The sequence below is a fragment of the Chiroxiphia lanceolata genome, chromosome 9 (genome assembly GCF_009829145.1).
Source record: "Chiroxiphia lanceolata isolate bChiLan1 chromosome 9, bChiLan1.pri, whole genome shotgun sequence".
NCBI classification, from domain to species: domain Eukaryota; kingdom Metazoa; phylum Chordata; class Aves; order Passeriformes; family Pipridae; genus Chiroxiphia; species Chiroxiphia lanceolata.
Genome location: NC_045645.1, coordinates 7,844,286 through 7,860,233, shown reverse-complemented (window position 1 = coordinate 7,860,233; position 15,948 = coordinate 7,844,286).

Genomic DNA, 15,948 nt, shown 5'->3' with positions numbered 1-15,948 from the left:
CTTGTTAGGTACACCAAGGTCTTCTGTTCTTCTACTGCATTTTTGCGTTTTTATTACCTTGAATGAGATTCGTATAAAAATTTTAAAGGTATTTCTTTGCCTGTATTAAAACTCAATGAAATATTCTCTTCTGGTCCATTGACCATGTTACTATGAGTGGACACAATGCCACCAATGAATATTGAAATCTTTATCTCTAATGCTTCAGCATTAAACTTTTTGTGCCTGAGAAGGTGCTGTCTTCTTTTTGGCTAACTGTTCACCAGCCATTATTTCTAATACATTAGACACAGTTTGGGGAAGATTTGGACTCCCTCCTTCTCTTGTTCTGTTGCTGCATATTCATTTTGTAATTTTCTCTGCAGAAACCATGGCCTAAATGGACTTTAATTTAAAGTCCAGCTTGCTTGTACCCCCCAGTACATGAGTAGGAGTGTTTTCCAATGCCATCACTGTATCTTCTCCTCTTTCCTTCTCCACACTCATCTATTTGTTTAATTTTGCTGTCTTTCGACTGTATGTAATTTTGAGAAGAGAACTTTTAATTATAAGTGCAATAATAACAGGACCAGTATTTTACAGGAGCTGAGGATGAAAAGAAACTTTCTCGTGTTTATGAATTGATAACTAAAATCACGTGAACAGGATAACAAACGGGAACAAGGTAAGTGGAGGAAGAGCAGAAATTTCTGCTGTTTCAAACAGACCCTGAAGACATAAATGTGAGATGGAGTCATGTTTTTTAGCAAAGGAAGCTACAACTTGCAAACCAGTAGGTATCCTCTGAACAGGGGGCAGTGAGCCTGGTTGATACAACACACAGGTATTGCCTCACAGTTAAATGATTGTTTACCACTGCAGTTATTCATGGCCATATTTATTTTAGTTGGGATGGTGTGTTTAAAATTATTTTAGTTTTAATTCCTACAACTCTCTGCAATTGACTCTACCTGCAGATAGTAACATGGCTCAGAGTATTCTCTAACACAGCTGATAGTCCCTATTAGCCATCTACCAAAGGTGTGCTCCTAAACCTTGTAAGGCCTAAATTAAAGTAAAATTCTTTGCTGATACAGCTGTAGTGCCAAACCCTCCTGGTGGACACATGGCCAATAATATAATTCACAAAACTAAAGGTGTACCAGTATAAGCCAAGACTATATTAGAGCTTTAACTTAATAAAAAAAAGTAAAAAATAAATAAAAAAAACCCCAAACATGGACTTAGCTGGCATTACATTTGGTACAGCACAGGTACAAGTTTCTATCTCAGAGCAGGCCTGAGTGAAGATGGAGGCTTCATCACTGGCTGTAAGTAAATTGCAGTGGAAACAGAAATTCTTATTTATATTTCTCAAAAAACTGACCCAAGTGCTCCCTGTGTCTCCTCCCTCGATCCTGTCCCTACCAGGTCAGCTCTTCCTTATATCTCCTTCTAATTTTTTGCCTCCTACATTTTCACTCAAATGTGTGAAAAATAAATTGTCCAACAGGGGAATAAACAGAACAGAATTTGGTCCAAAAATTCCCCAAAGGCATACCATGGTTAGACTTTCTTCATTCCACAGCTGCAAATCCTCATTGTATTTGATGGTGCTGAGAAAAGACTGAATTTGACCCTGCTTTTTAATACTTACCTTTTTCAGCATTTTCTTCCTTTTTGGCTATGTAGAGAACTCAACTGGAAATCTTTGCACAGCTCATTCTTTCTTAAATTTGTAGTGATATCATGGTCAGCTTCTTTACTTTTTTTGTCATGTACATCCTATCAAATCTGAACAGACAGTCTGAAATATCTATTCCCAACCTCCTTTCTCAGCTCTAGAAAGCCAACAGCAATTCAATTTCCAGGGATAAGAAAGTAACTTAGAGACCTGTCCTCATCCAGTTCTGTTCTGCTGCAAGCCCCATGATCATGGGCAAATAAATCGGACACTTAATGACATTTCTCATCTCCAAGGGGTACAGATCTGTTAAAGATGCCTCTGAGTAGGATGCCAGAAGTATAACGTGCAGTGAAGATATGAGTTTCAAGGGGTATTATGGAGAAAAAAGTATTATCAGAGCTTTGCAGTGCATCTGCAGTCAACAAGAAACAGTTAACACATTTGTTGAATCCCGACATGATGAACTTTAAACTTTTATCTTTGGACAATGACATATCCAACTTTCCCCCCCACCTCCATCACTTCAGCTTTATGATACTGCCTGGGAGAAAATCAAAAAACTGTAGAATTTATGAGGAAAAGTAAACAATGCTTGGTAATTGCTTGGATTAATGTTTCTCTTGCAGACATGACTTTTCTTGTGCACAGGATTTTTAAAAAAAGTAGAAGTCACAACATGTACTGAGCATCCATGCAATTAAAGAGTATTCTGTGCCATGAGATAGACTTTTCTTTGTGATATTTTTATATAGCTGGAGTTAATGCTGAATATAATCTACATCCAATCAATGGTATTGTGCATCATCAGATGAAAAACATATTCAACGTAACTGCTGTTAGTTCCTGTTTAAAGCCCTAATCAGAGTCTATGCCAACATGTAATCACATTGCAGAATAAATTGTTATAATATAAAGTATGTGGAATAGATACTAAGACATGCTAAAAGACTGCTTTCCATCTCCAGAAATAATTGCTGAGAGGTTTCCTTGGAAATGCCTTAAACCACATGACCAAATGACTATAACAGCTATTATAGCAAAGAGTGCAGGATAAGAAACTGTCCAGCATAGGAGCCAATAGATATGGGGAGGGAGAAGGTGCCCAAGAGGTTGGTATCACCTAATTCCCCTCTGAGCATAGGTTTGGGTACCACTACACATTTAAGAAAGATTAGGGGATGCAGAGATTTCCAGCTGAGTTCTCTGCAAGTACGTAAATGGCTCAACTATAAAACCATTTTCAGTGACATTAATATTTATTTGTGCCTTTAAGCACCTCCTTGATTAGGAATGGTTTATCCCAGGAAAGCTATTTGGTCAGAGAACACGCTTTTGATGCACAATCCTCTCCTTGCTTTGCTCTCGTTCTGCACACGTATGTGCTGGTAACGTGTCAGGCTGTGTCTGTGTCAGCAGCCACCCTTGGCTCGATGTGGTGCTCCAAGTCTCCCACTCATCCCCAACCAGAGCCAAGCAGCACAGCAGCCTTTTTATGGTATTTTTTTTCCTCCAGTTCACCTTCTGAATTGTGCATCCAGGTGTACAAGAATCACACTGTCCTCACATACACTGAAGGTATGACGGTAGCAAAAGTTTCTCCTTGCCATACATCCCAACTTGACTTTAATGGGGTGATTAGTACATCTCTTCTAGCCTGGCTCTTTTGGGCTGGGTGTAGCTTAGCTAACAAACTAGAGAAGGCTGTGATATGTGGTAGGGTTTGGTGTGGAGGGCCTGTGAATGAAGCCAAGTAGAAGAGGTGTGGAGCCAGCTAGGGATATACATCTTTGTATGAACCAGAAGATTCAATGTTGTGTAGCTCCTGTGGCACTAATGTGGGAAGAGAGAAGTTTCATTCTAATGCACAGCTTTGTGAACTTCAGTGACAGCTGCAGGGCAAGGAGGTGATTTACAGAAAGGCTGAGTGGATTTCATGTGTTTCAAATCCATTCCCTTTCTCTTGTGCCTCTCCTAAATCTCCATTGCTCCAAAAGCTCGTTCTCGGTGAGATCTACTTAAGAGCCCAGAAGGCATTAAGCTTTGGAGGGAATTGAGACAATGAGTGTCACAAACTGTTTCTTAAGGCTTAACTGTTCATATATGCAAACATCTGCGTCCTGCATTTGAAATGTCTGTAAATGATATTGCTAAGTAGATCTATTACTTAGTAGTAATTCTTTGGTGATTTCCTTACTGTTGCTGTTGTCTAATTGCCAGGACCTCAGTACTCAGGAAGTCGTGGGGTGGGTCTCTGCTGGGTTGTTGTGCCTTGGGCCTGTGGCTTTGGAGCCAGGTAGCACTGTCAGGCACATGATTTGTCCCCAGTGTCCACTCTGTCCAAGAGTGCTGGTGACCAGGTAAGGCATCACGTGTCTTAGGACTGTTGTCACCTACTGCACAGCAGATTTTTTACTCATCGTCCTCTAGTCCTTTCCTATCACGTTCTGGTTGGCTCAGCTCTACAAAATTGGAGATGTATGGATCTGTCTTGCTTTCCCCAGAAAGTCTCTGCACTGCTTTAGAGAGAGCTATCAAGCATGTCCAGTGACTGTCACTCTCCTTGTCTGCTGGAGCCTCTGGACCCATCTAATTAAGATGCTGCGCTTTGCTCTTGGTGTGTGTGCACACAGAGCACTCAACACAAAAGAAATCTGTCTCCCCTTCACTGCTTCTCTCCTGTTCGGACAAAATGAAAATCAAATGTTGCAGTATAAACAGGAGGGTTACAAAAGTGTTTCTGGTTTCCTTGCATGTTGTTACTATGGAATATATAGGCAATAACAGAATTATGATTTAAACATTCTCCTTACCATGAATCTGCTACTGCACAGTTTTTAATAAAATAATTTGCAGCCGCTCCCAATCAGTTGTGTCAGCAGATTTAGTTCATCTTTGAGGCCCAGCAGGGATGACAGTCTATTTGTTATTAGAGTAATAAATAAACAAGGAACTTGTCAGAGGCAAAACTGCTATGTGTGCTTTCGTAAGATAAATGCTGCCTTTGAATAGACAAATATTTACGGTTTTACAGACCAAAATTGTCATCCTAGCTGAAGGCCTTGTATTGTGAAATTAAAGAAAAAAAGATTATGATTTCTGGATCTTTCTGGTGAAGGCAAAGATAGCTCTACCTAATGAAAATGGATCAATAGATTTCATGATAATGAGCAGGCCATTTTAGTAAAAGTAACCCTGTATCTTTCTACAGAGAAATTTATGTTGGGTATTTATGTCAGCATGCTGCTGGTATAGCAAGTATTAAAATTTTTTTAACATCACCTTCAATTTCACGTCCCTGAGACTGCACTACATATGTTCTATGAGACTTTTTGCAGGAGGTTTTCTGAAATGCTTTAGAGGAATTAGGAGAAAGGATTTACTGAAAATCAATGTGATTCCTGATTCGAGTGCTGGAGAGCCTTTGAAAATCTTCAGAGGAAAATGTAGGAGGCTGGTTTGTTTATTCCAGCCTAACCAATATGAAGTTGAATGTTTGGGGAATTACTGTATTTTGTACAGAACTGGAAAGAAATGTTAAGTTTTAACTTTATTATACAGCAAGTGATCTCTTATGTGACTATTCTTCTGTGGTGGTAAAGCAGCCACCGCATCAACAGACAGAAGGAAATACAGAGTTGAGGGGTCAAAACAAGATTGGCAAGGCTCTTAAGAATGAAAAGATGTGAAGCGTGAAAGCAAAAGGATGCCAGCTGTTATCAACTTTTAGGAGTTAAAGTTCCTGCATTTCATTAAAAATCGGGGAGGAAATAAAAGATTCATCAAAGTAAAGTAAAAATTCTCCTTCTCCTAAAAGAATTCCCAGGAGTTCTCAGAAACTCCCAAGAGGAGTTAACACCTCTCAGACCGGGCATTATTGTACGTTTAATTCAGTCTTAGACAGAGTATGTTATGCGCAGACTGCTTCTTGTGGTGTTCAGATCCATCGGTCTGTTTATTTGCTTCAGCAAAATGCATCAACCATGGGCAGAAACAATGAAGTTTGGACAGTTCCAATCTGAAGTGTAGCCACAGCTTCCAATTCCTTAATACAAACATTGGGTTTTGTTGGAAGCAGAAGTCCAAATGAAAAATGGCATCACCAGACGTGAATGGTGCTGCTTTTTTGTGTGATGTATATTAGACAGGAGATGTTGAGGAATGAAGTGATACCAGTATTACCTACCCTTGTGCTTTCATATAAGGAATCTGTAACTCTAACCAGCAAGCTTCTTCAGAAAATTATGATTCTCTTAACTTATTCCAGCTCTTATGATCTTCATGCTATAATTATATATTTAAAAAAGGGTTCGGGGGAAATCACAGCTGGGGGTTGACTTTAAGTTACTCTGTGAGCTGAAGCAAATCTCATTTAGAAGCAAGTAAGACTTACTGGGGACTCCCTTGGAGTTTCTCTTCAGGCAGAACTTTGATTTCTGTCCTGTGTTGTTATGGTGTGATGACAGTCTCCATGTAAGTCCAGGGCTGATCTCACTTGCCTTAATTTGCCAGTCCATCAAATTTACCTTGTTTATGCATACGTAACTGAAATAAGAATTGTTCCTTTTGCATTTCACAGGAACTATAATGCAGAACTTACTTCTATTACTCTAGTAGTATATTTATAAGCTGGATCCATCCTTTGGTGCTGTCATTATAACAGAGTTTATTATGATCTGCAAGCTAAATAGCCTGAGCAGCAATAAGAAGCAAATTAAAAACCCCAGAGCAGTATGATTTCATTCTTCTCCACCGAGATCTAACTGTAATGTAAAGCTTGCTATTTTTTTAAGGAGAAATAAAATTTGCTCTTCTGTCACCTAGTTTCTCTTTAAAGAGACTACCTCATTGCCCAGTTCACCAAAAATAATTTCCTAAACCTATTCTTTGTGCTGTATCCTGATGTACACACAATTTGCTGAGATAATTTTTTCTGACTGTCATCCAGCAAGCCACACTACAACTGTGCTTGTGCCCCACATGGGACACAGAGAAGCAAGATTAACCACCATCTAATTTCTACTTTTGTCATAAATGTTGCCTATAACACATGGCAGACAAAGTGTGCTCTCTGAGGAGTTTGACACAGCCACTGTCTGGCAGTCTGGGTGGTAGAGAATATATTATTTATCATACTCAATGGGATGAGGCGGGCACTGAAGCTACTTATTGGAGCAGCTGTGAACCCCCAATCTCCTTAATTTTCAAAACAGGTAATTAACTGGAAAGTCATTTATAATAACTACTGACATCTCCAGAAAGCAGAGAATGGGCTGTTAACTTTGCAGTTTTATTGTACTGATATTTTTGTTGACAGTTCCGTACTGAAGTCTGTCAGGAAATCACATATTCTTTATACCAAAGAAGAAATGTATCTGAACATTTCTGACATGTCAATATTAGCCTTGGACATCATAAGAAATGATTGGAAGCTGGGTGATTTGGAGGACAGAGCAGTGGGATATTTTTGGCTGGGCTTGGTTTTTAATGACTGTGTGAAGAGAAGAGGCCAGAATCTGAGCAACTAGCATTTCACATAGTAAGAATTTTGTCACGTGCTGTGTTTGGATGCTGAATGGAATCCTAAGACAGCAATATTCATCCATGTAAAGGCTGATGTGTTGGGAAGGGCATACGGCTGCTGCAAACAAAAATCTGCTCTGCTTCACTCTAGGTTAGGTAGAAGGCCAAGGTCCAGGACACTATGAAGAATGAATTGGTTCTAACAGGGCTGTCATTCCAGATAAGCAATCAGATATTTAAAGTGGTAATGTGGAGAATCATGTTGTGAGTCCGTGTATCCAAACTGACTGTTAAATGGAGTCAGTTGTGGCATTCAGGTGCAGTGATAAGGGTCTGGCAAGTGCATTAGACAGATGAGATGCATCAGATCGGTGTCCTTACTTTATACTCTGCTTGACTATGATAAAAACTTCCATCTCCAGATGACTATCAAGGAGACTTAGGCTGAATTTTCTGCTCTTCACAAGAAGGTTGCTCAGGGTGAAAGACAGCTGATTTAAGCAAATATTTCTATCGAACATTTCTGAGCTGTGAGGTGTCTTTATTACACAGTTTGATTCCTGTGAACAGTAAGCAGAATTCAGCAGAAACCTGATTTTTGCTAACTGAGTATCATTTGTCAAAATATACCTGATACTCATAAACTAACCCCTGAATATGTGGTAGTAAGCAGCATTATAGGCTATCTATCAGGAGATGTTTTCTTCAAACTTGTCAGTATTGTACTAGAGTTTGGGTTTATCTTAGAAAACTACTGTCTGTGGCTGTTAGACAACGAGAGAAGCTCTTTGTAACCTCACAAAACACAGATTTACGACCCTTGTAGTAATAACAGCAGCTGATTCAGAAACCAAGAGTGTTAAGATTTTGCAGAATCTTAACAAACCCTCAGCAATGCGTAATTCTGCATCTGTTGAAATGTGTTCTGGGAACAGAGTAAAGCAAAGGGAGAGTGCTTTCATCCCATTGCATAGGGCATAATTTATCCCATTGCATAGGGCATATGTATGAAGGATGCATGTTCAGGTGATGTCTTGTGAGCAGTATTCTCCAAATTCTACTTTTTGTCTTAATTAAAAACATTGAAGGTCGAAAAAGAGAAACTGAAACAGTAAGACATGAAAAAGAAAAGATACAATTTCTATGAAAAGTCTATCTGAGAACTTGAATCTTTGAGGCAGATTCTCCTGTTGACTCCCTCATTCTTCATACACACTGAATACTGTTCCCCAGAATCTCTTAACTCATTTCATGAGCATTATGAACATGGAATGGACAACAAAATTCAACTCTGAGATTTTATTTACTAAATGAAATTTTGTTTCTGTGGTTTTACGTTTGCCTAATTTAAATGGGTTTTGTCTATTGTAGTGGGAAGCACATCTTCCTTCTTTACAGAACATAAAATTAGCTTTCATTGGCGATTTGGGTTTGTTTGTATCTATATAAGCTTCTTCTCTAAATGAGTTTGTTCTTTCTAAAGCAAATATCACACTCATATTTTGAAGGTGCAGAAAATTTGTAATCTTGTTTCTTCGTTTTCCTTATTATGTTGTGTTAATTTATGTATACATTAACATGTATTTGCATGATTTATTCATTTAAAGCTGTACATGTTTATTTGAAAAGACACTCAAAGAGCTTTATCACAAAAAATGCTAAATTCAACACCATTGACAGAGTGTGTGTTTTTGGACTTAAGCCGTGAGAATAAAAAATGGGTCTATCATTTTGTTTGATTAAAAAAAAAACTTTCTGAAGAAGGATTTTCTATTATTTTAGTGACTAAGGGTGAAATTCTGCAAGCAATATGAGGATTAAGGAGAAAGTGTTGAGTTCAAAGGCTCTACTGCATAAGACATTGTCTGGAGTATTTTCTTCTGGTCCTTGTGTAAGTCTTAGAGGAGGCAACAGTAGATCAGGACAGAGCTTATGATTGCAAAGTGTCACAAGCATTAACCATTGTGAAAAGGAATTCACAAAATCCATCTGCAGCAAACCTGGAAAATTCCATCCCTAAAAAGTTGCTAAAAAACTGAAAATGTCTTCATTTTCATCTGCAAAATTAAACCCTAGCATTTGTTAATGTACAAACCCCAGAAATTCCTTTCCATTAATTCTAACAATGAAGTCCATTTTATTGGAGAAAGTAAACACTCAGAAAATTGTCAGATGGTGCTGGTCCTTCTTCAACCTTGAGCAAGTTAGACCAGAGCTAAGTCAAAGCAAAGAATTAACAGTTTCTGGGATCACTCCTTGTATCCAGTCTCTGCACGACAGAGCTCTGATCTTGACCCTGCAACCAAGCAATTTTCAAGGTGTAGCATTTACTACCATCCAGAGAGGAAGCAGTCCTGGGGTCTCAAATTTGCCACCTTGTCACAGGAAAAGTACAATGCAAGTAGCATAAAAAAGCCATATGTCCATTTCAATATAACACAGCTCTATCTGGATTTCTGCTATGAATATTGACCTTCTCTAAGTTAAAATCAAAGCTGGAGAGTCAGTGGTGCATCCTCCTTATCTTTTGTTTATATGATCCTGTTGGGCCTTTTCAATTATTTTTTACCAAAATAGATGAAATCATCACTTCAACCTCTTGTTCAAATAGTTGAAAATTATGAAACTAAACTAAAAAAATTAAAAATTATGTAGAGAAGCTGAGTGGAAAATTGAAAAATCTGTAGCAGTTCATGGTGCTGTGTAAAATAATTGGCATTAATTGCTGTTTGGAGCAGGAAATAAATGATTTTCAGTTGATATTACATAGAAAATAACTTAATGACAGTTGCTATTAAATGGGTACAATTGTAAAAAAGTAGTCAATGAGAAGTATTGAGCATGGAAAATTTTTCTATTAGGAAAATTTTTCATTAAATGCCTTGATATTCAGCATATAGACCATTTATCCAAAGCCATCTCACATTTTCTGATAGGTCATCTCAAGCTGATTAAAGAGCACTGTTAGAGCACTCCTGCACTTTAGAATTGTATTAATGTGCTCTTTCTGAGTCCCTCAGGCACTCAGTTAATTGTAGTCAATGCCCACTTTCAAGCCTCACCCACTGTCCACGTTGTAAATCTTTGCACTTGCACTACAGAGCCTGCCTTAGCTCCAGCTCCAGGAATTGCTGGAGAGGTGAGGAACAGCTTGACCTTGTGTGCTGTGGTACTGTGGGACTGGGTTCTTCACCATGTCAACAGAGTGCCTGGCCTGAGGCAGCTGAGCTTCAGGGCTGGACTGAAACTGCCACTTTTCTGGCACACGTTCTCCAGCTCTTCCTCACACCATTTTCTGAATTGCTCTGTTGCCTCAGAGGGGATAGGACTTCAGAGTTTTCGCCTTATGCCCAGGAGGGTGTCCCTGCTGTTCCACCTGTCAGTGGAGGTGAAGCCCACTGAGCCTGGTTAGGACTTCTAAACCCAAAATGCCCTCTTATTTCAGTTTTGAGATTCATTGCTTGTAATTGTTCCGAGACACCGTGGTTTTTATTCACTGTAAAGCTAATACAGGCCTTTTCTGGGAAGAAAGAGCATTTAACATCTTTATGTTTTTTTCTTTCTAAGCCGCAGTGCCTGTCTGACCACATTATTCTAGGTAACCATTAGAGGAGAGGTTTTTAAATCCTCAGGCTTGCAGAAGTCAGGAGAACTAGACCAGATCAGCTGCATGGGCTGTTAGCTTCTGAGACGTTCTCCTGATAGATGGTTTGCAGTGCTTCCTGCAGAGCTGGGCTTCAGTACAGTCCTTACCACAGCTGGTGAAACAGAGTGGGCAAGAAATGTAGCCAGTGGCTGTCAGAATTATTGCAGATAGTGCAGATACAAGGGATACCCCAACAGCTGTAGGGCTGCAGCGCAAAAGGAGGTTTCTGATGTCCTTTGCCTTGGGAAAGAAGAATCTGCTCCTATAACCAGCTGAAGATCCCCTCCTCTTCAAATTCAGTTTTCTCTGCTTTACCTTGAGGTCAGGATTCAGTCCTGAATAATTTTGAACAGGAAAAGTGTTTTTTGCTCAAGCAATCCAATTTTAAGCTGCTCAGTCTGCAGTTCTTTTCACACATACCCACTCTTCACATGCTCTTGATGATCTGCAAATAAACAAACAAAAAAATCAACAGCCACCAGTTGTGAGTTGGCCAGCCCACTCTGTTGGATTGCACTGGAATTGTGTAGGCACAGGGATATTAAAAGAACTGTGTTGAAAAGGTTTTGTGTATAAGGCTAAACCTCTTACAGAAAACTTATGTGATTGTTATTGCACAGAACTGGATTACACAATTAACTTAGACAGAAATAACAGAGCTTTTAAAAAATTTGCTACAGTCTCATTTACTTTATTCTATGAATCAGAGAGATCGAGGCCAAATAATCACAATGAGAAGGAAGTATCCAAGTCCTGTGATGAGCACTAGAGAGCTCAAATTCCTGTCACCACACAGCACTCCTTACAGGCTCAGAGACAAAAGACAGACCCATAACCCAAAGGTTTAAAATTCAAGATACTAATTAGAGGCCAGATCTCTGTTCCTAATGTGATCTTGGCTTACCCTTTTTGCTTCTGGAAATCTTGGATTCTTCTTACAGCATTATGGTATGAGGCTTCAGCAAAAACTCCAGCACAGATGTTGATGTGTAGAGGTCAATTCTGATTATGTTTGGACTGAGATCAGAATTCAAACTTTGTGAAGCTGAGGTATGTAAGGGTCCAGTGTTGTGGGTTTTAGCCATTTTTGCTCATGAAACTCAAATTGTTGGATTGTAGACTTTCTGGATAGGCTTCCAAATCAATGTGTACATTAATGATGTAGAAAATATGAAAGGTAGGTTTTCTGAAGTGCTCTACAGCCACATTTTGAATGGTGTTGGTATGTCAATAGCTGACTAACCAGAATTGCAGAAGAGCCTGGCCACTCTCTTCTGGCTGGTTTCCACTGAGCTTTTTGAATTTTATTAAGCATTAGCTAACTTTTTCAAGTTGCTAGAGAACTTCAAAAACAGGCCCTGCTTGAGTTGTGAGGGTAAGTATCACCCATCTGCATTGGGCATAAATTTGTGAGTCAGATCTTTCCGCAAAACTTGTGCGTGGGATTTCCTGAGAGAGATGTTTGCACAGTGTTTGTAGCAACACTGGAGCTGCTGCACTGCAAGTGAGGGCAAAACTGCAAACAGCACAGTTTAGTGAAAGAGTCTGTACGTTTTGGGTCATGTACAGGCTTGGGTCAAGGCTGACCTTGGGATTAGAGGTGCAAATTCTGATGACGAGCAGTGTGTGTGTGTGTATCTCTTCAGGAGTGTGATGATATTAATAATCTGACAGAAAGTCCCTCAAGAAGGCTAGTGCTTGCTGTATTTTGAGCAGAGCAGAAATTCTGAGAAATAAATCTTGTGATCTGGTTACATTCTAGCTGTTCCTTTCAACCATATGGTAGAAGGCCAGGAAGGTTCTGATTTTACTGAGGGCCATTCACCTGTCCTTAGGAGCTGTTGCTGATTAATTTGAATGTGGCTAAAATTTAGTGGACTAAAAGCTGTGCTTTCTTTTCTGTTTCATTTTCTCTGCATTTTCATGAGGTGCTGTATCACTGTAATCCACATATGAATGTTAGTTTGAATGGTGTTATTGTTGCAAAAAAAAAAGTTTAATAGGAGCCCGAGGGTGTATAATATTATTGAAATGAAAGTTTTTTTGAAGCTCATATTTCAGAGCTCATTAACTTACACAGTTCTGTGGGGGGTAAGGATCAGTAAATGAACAGCAATTATCTATAATCTGCTGTACATGTGCTGGTGTCTGCCTTAGCTTTATATCGAGATCTGTGTCTAGATAGATAACCTTTTATATATTTGTACATATGATACAGGCAGGGAATTTATCTTTGGAACGGATTGTTTAACACTGGACAAAAATACAAGGTCAAAGGATTACTGCACATGTAATCTTTGACTTGAACTCAAAGTCAAGTTAGAGTGTGAACCAAAGGTGTCGAAACTCACGAGCTGGACTCCCAGGGTGACCTTAACTCTGCTCCAGGTGAACCTACAAGTGTGGTCGACATACTGTGCTCAATCCAAGCTCCCTGTCTGTGCTGTTGCTACAGATCTTCAGCCAGGAGTGTGTTAGTTCAGGCCTACAACAACACTTGTCAGTGGCAGCAGAGACCTCAGCACTGCCTGTGAAACTCATTCAGAGTGAAGTGGATTTTCAGGCCTGAGCTGCCCAGGCTTCACTGTTGGCAATATTCATGTCAGCTAATTTTGGGCTGTTTCGGGTTGATGACATATGTCTCCCTTTGGCTGCTATCCTAAGTTATCCAGTTGGGCAAAATCCATTTTACCATTAACACCTAGTTATAAATGGCTATTAAAAAGTTAGACTAAACATGCTTTGTAATATAATATGTGTAGTATGTGCTTATAATTTGGTCAAATCAGAGCCAACATTGCCCTGAATACTTAAAGACAATTTTAACCACTGAAGTTAATTTTCAGTCCAGAATTCATCTTTCTTAGTTTGGTTCCACATCTGTTTAAAAGACCCCTAAAGGCTGGATTTTTTTTCTTGTTATACATACACACATTTCTCTCTGCCTTTTCTTAGAAAAACTAGAATCCTTTTTGCTGAAGCTTCCAAATCTTAGAAAACAATAGCTCTAAAGAGTAAAGTTTGAGAAAATTGGGTAGATGAAAATAGGGAGCAAAATAGGAGATTTTTCTCCTCTGATCCAGGAGTAGCTGCTCAATTTAGCTCTAACTTGTGGTGGCCCAGATACCAGTGGTGGACACAGTAGGAGAATCTTGGCAATATACAAAGTCACCGAAGGATACCTAGACAGCAGACTGTGACTCTCAGCACCAAGAGTAGTATCTCAAGCAGTTTGTGGCAGTTCTGCACCTCTGACATATGGAAAAGACCATCTCAGAAATTTTTTCTGATTATGAACTTTATATTGTAATTTATTAGATATAACCTTCCCTCAGATTCATTGCATTTATATTATTCTCATTTTCCTGCAATTTTGGCTCTAGCATTTCAAAAGCTATCTACAGATTTGGCCCTATGCCTTTGTCTCTCTGTGCTGTCCTCTGCTATGCCTCACCTCTCTTGCTAGTCTGTTTTCCCATAAGACTTTTCCCTCCACTACTGTTCTGCTTCCCTAACCCAGAATCTCTTCCTCTGATGTCTTGCTCTTCCTTCTCCCTTGGAATTCATGATCTTCTTGTCCTACAGGACCTCTGCTTCCATTAGTTTACCCTGGAGATTTCCTTGTCCCCACTCCAGCTTCTGGCAGGATTAGGAAGCACTGTCTGCAAGAGTGCCTTCCATCTGCAAGTATCAACACTGTATGCCCAAGGCAGCATGGAAGGGTTTGGTTTTTATCTTAAAACACTATTTGGGAGTAATAAAAATTCCCGATTAAGTTTTTCAAATAAAAAATAAGAGTTGTTACGGGGATAACCCTAGGCTTTCATTATTTCTCTTTTTTAGCATGCAGTATTTCACAGTGAAGAGATGAGATGCATTCAAACTTCACATCCTCACATCATGACTCTCAGAATATGCAATTCCATCCAGTCATGTTGGATGAGCCACTACAAGGAGCAGGAAAGGAAAAAAAGGAAGACTGATCTCTGAGATTGGGTTGGAATTTCTTCTTTTAGCTGGCATTCCAGTGGCAATGTTGGTAGAGGCTGTCTCTGTGGTTTTCTTGTGGTATTGGAAGTGGGACAATCCATTTAAAACATTGGAGGGTACAAGGGCTGCCAGAATTTGCTCTGTTCGGTGTATTGATGTTACCAGTATTATTCCATACACAAGTGGCACTTGATGTGCTGGTAATCATGTCTGTCCTTAACAACAGCAAACTAAACTAGGTCTTCTCTTTTTCTTCTCAGCCCCTTTCCCCACTCCAGGTTTTCTCCCCCCCCCCTTCCTTTTTTCTCATTTTCTTTCCACTGCTTCTGGAAATATAACAAGAAAATTTCCTTTCTTCAGACTCATGGCCAACTGTAGCTCTTTCGATTGCTTTTACTCAGGGCTATTGGAACTCTTCACTTTGAATTTTTATTAAAAAAGCTTGAAGTGGGATGGGGAGTTTATACTCCTGATCTAACTTTTTAAAATAAAACAGGTACAGTTCAAAGGCAGAACAGCTGCTGGTAACTGCTGTTCAGAGTGCTGGCTGTCAGTCTGATTTTTAAAATGACTGCTTCCCTCTTTACACTGTAATAACTTCATGTTTAACATCAAACCTCAAAGCTGTGATGTCACCCAGGGCTGTATGTATAGTGAGTGCTGACTTAAACATTACTAGGCTTTTGAAACAAAAAAAAAAATTGAAAAATAAATTCCTTCTTACTTTTCTGTCAATAAAACAGCAACACCAGTGTTGAAAAAGATCTGCTTGTTGGCCAAATCAAGGCCAAGGATGTGAAATTAGGGCAGTACTATAGTAGTTTTAATAATCTCCTTGATACATAGTTTATATAATAGATTTGGTCAGGAATACAAGCCTCAGATCAGGCTCAGATTTCCCCAGACATGAGGATGGAGGGTGACAATGATTAAAAATAACACTGGAAGCCTGCTTTGAAGTTTTGGTCTGTAGTAGCCTGTAATGTTCATGAACTTGGGCAGCTCTGACCGGTATAAAGAACTTCTCTTGCAAACTTCCATCTTCACCAGGTCAGCCCTTGCCTAGAGGCAATGGCATCGCTCTCCTTGCACATGCAATGATAAAGGAACAGGACTTTGGTGATAT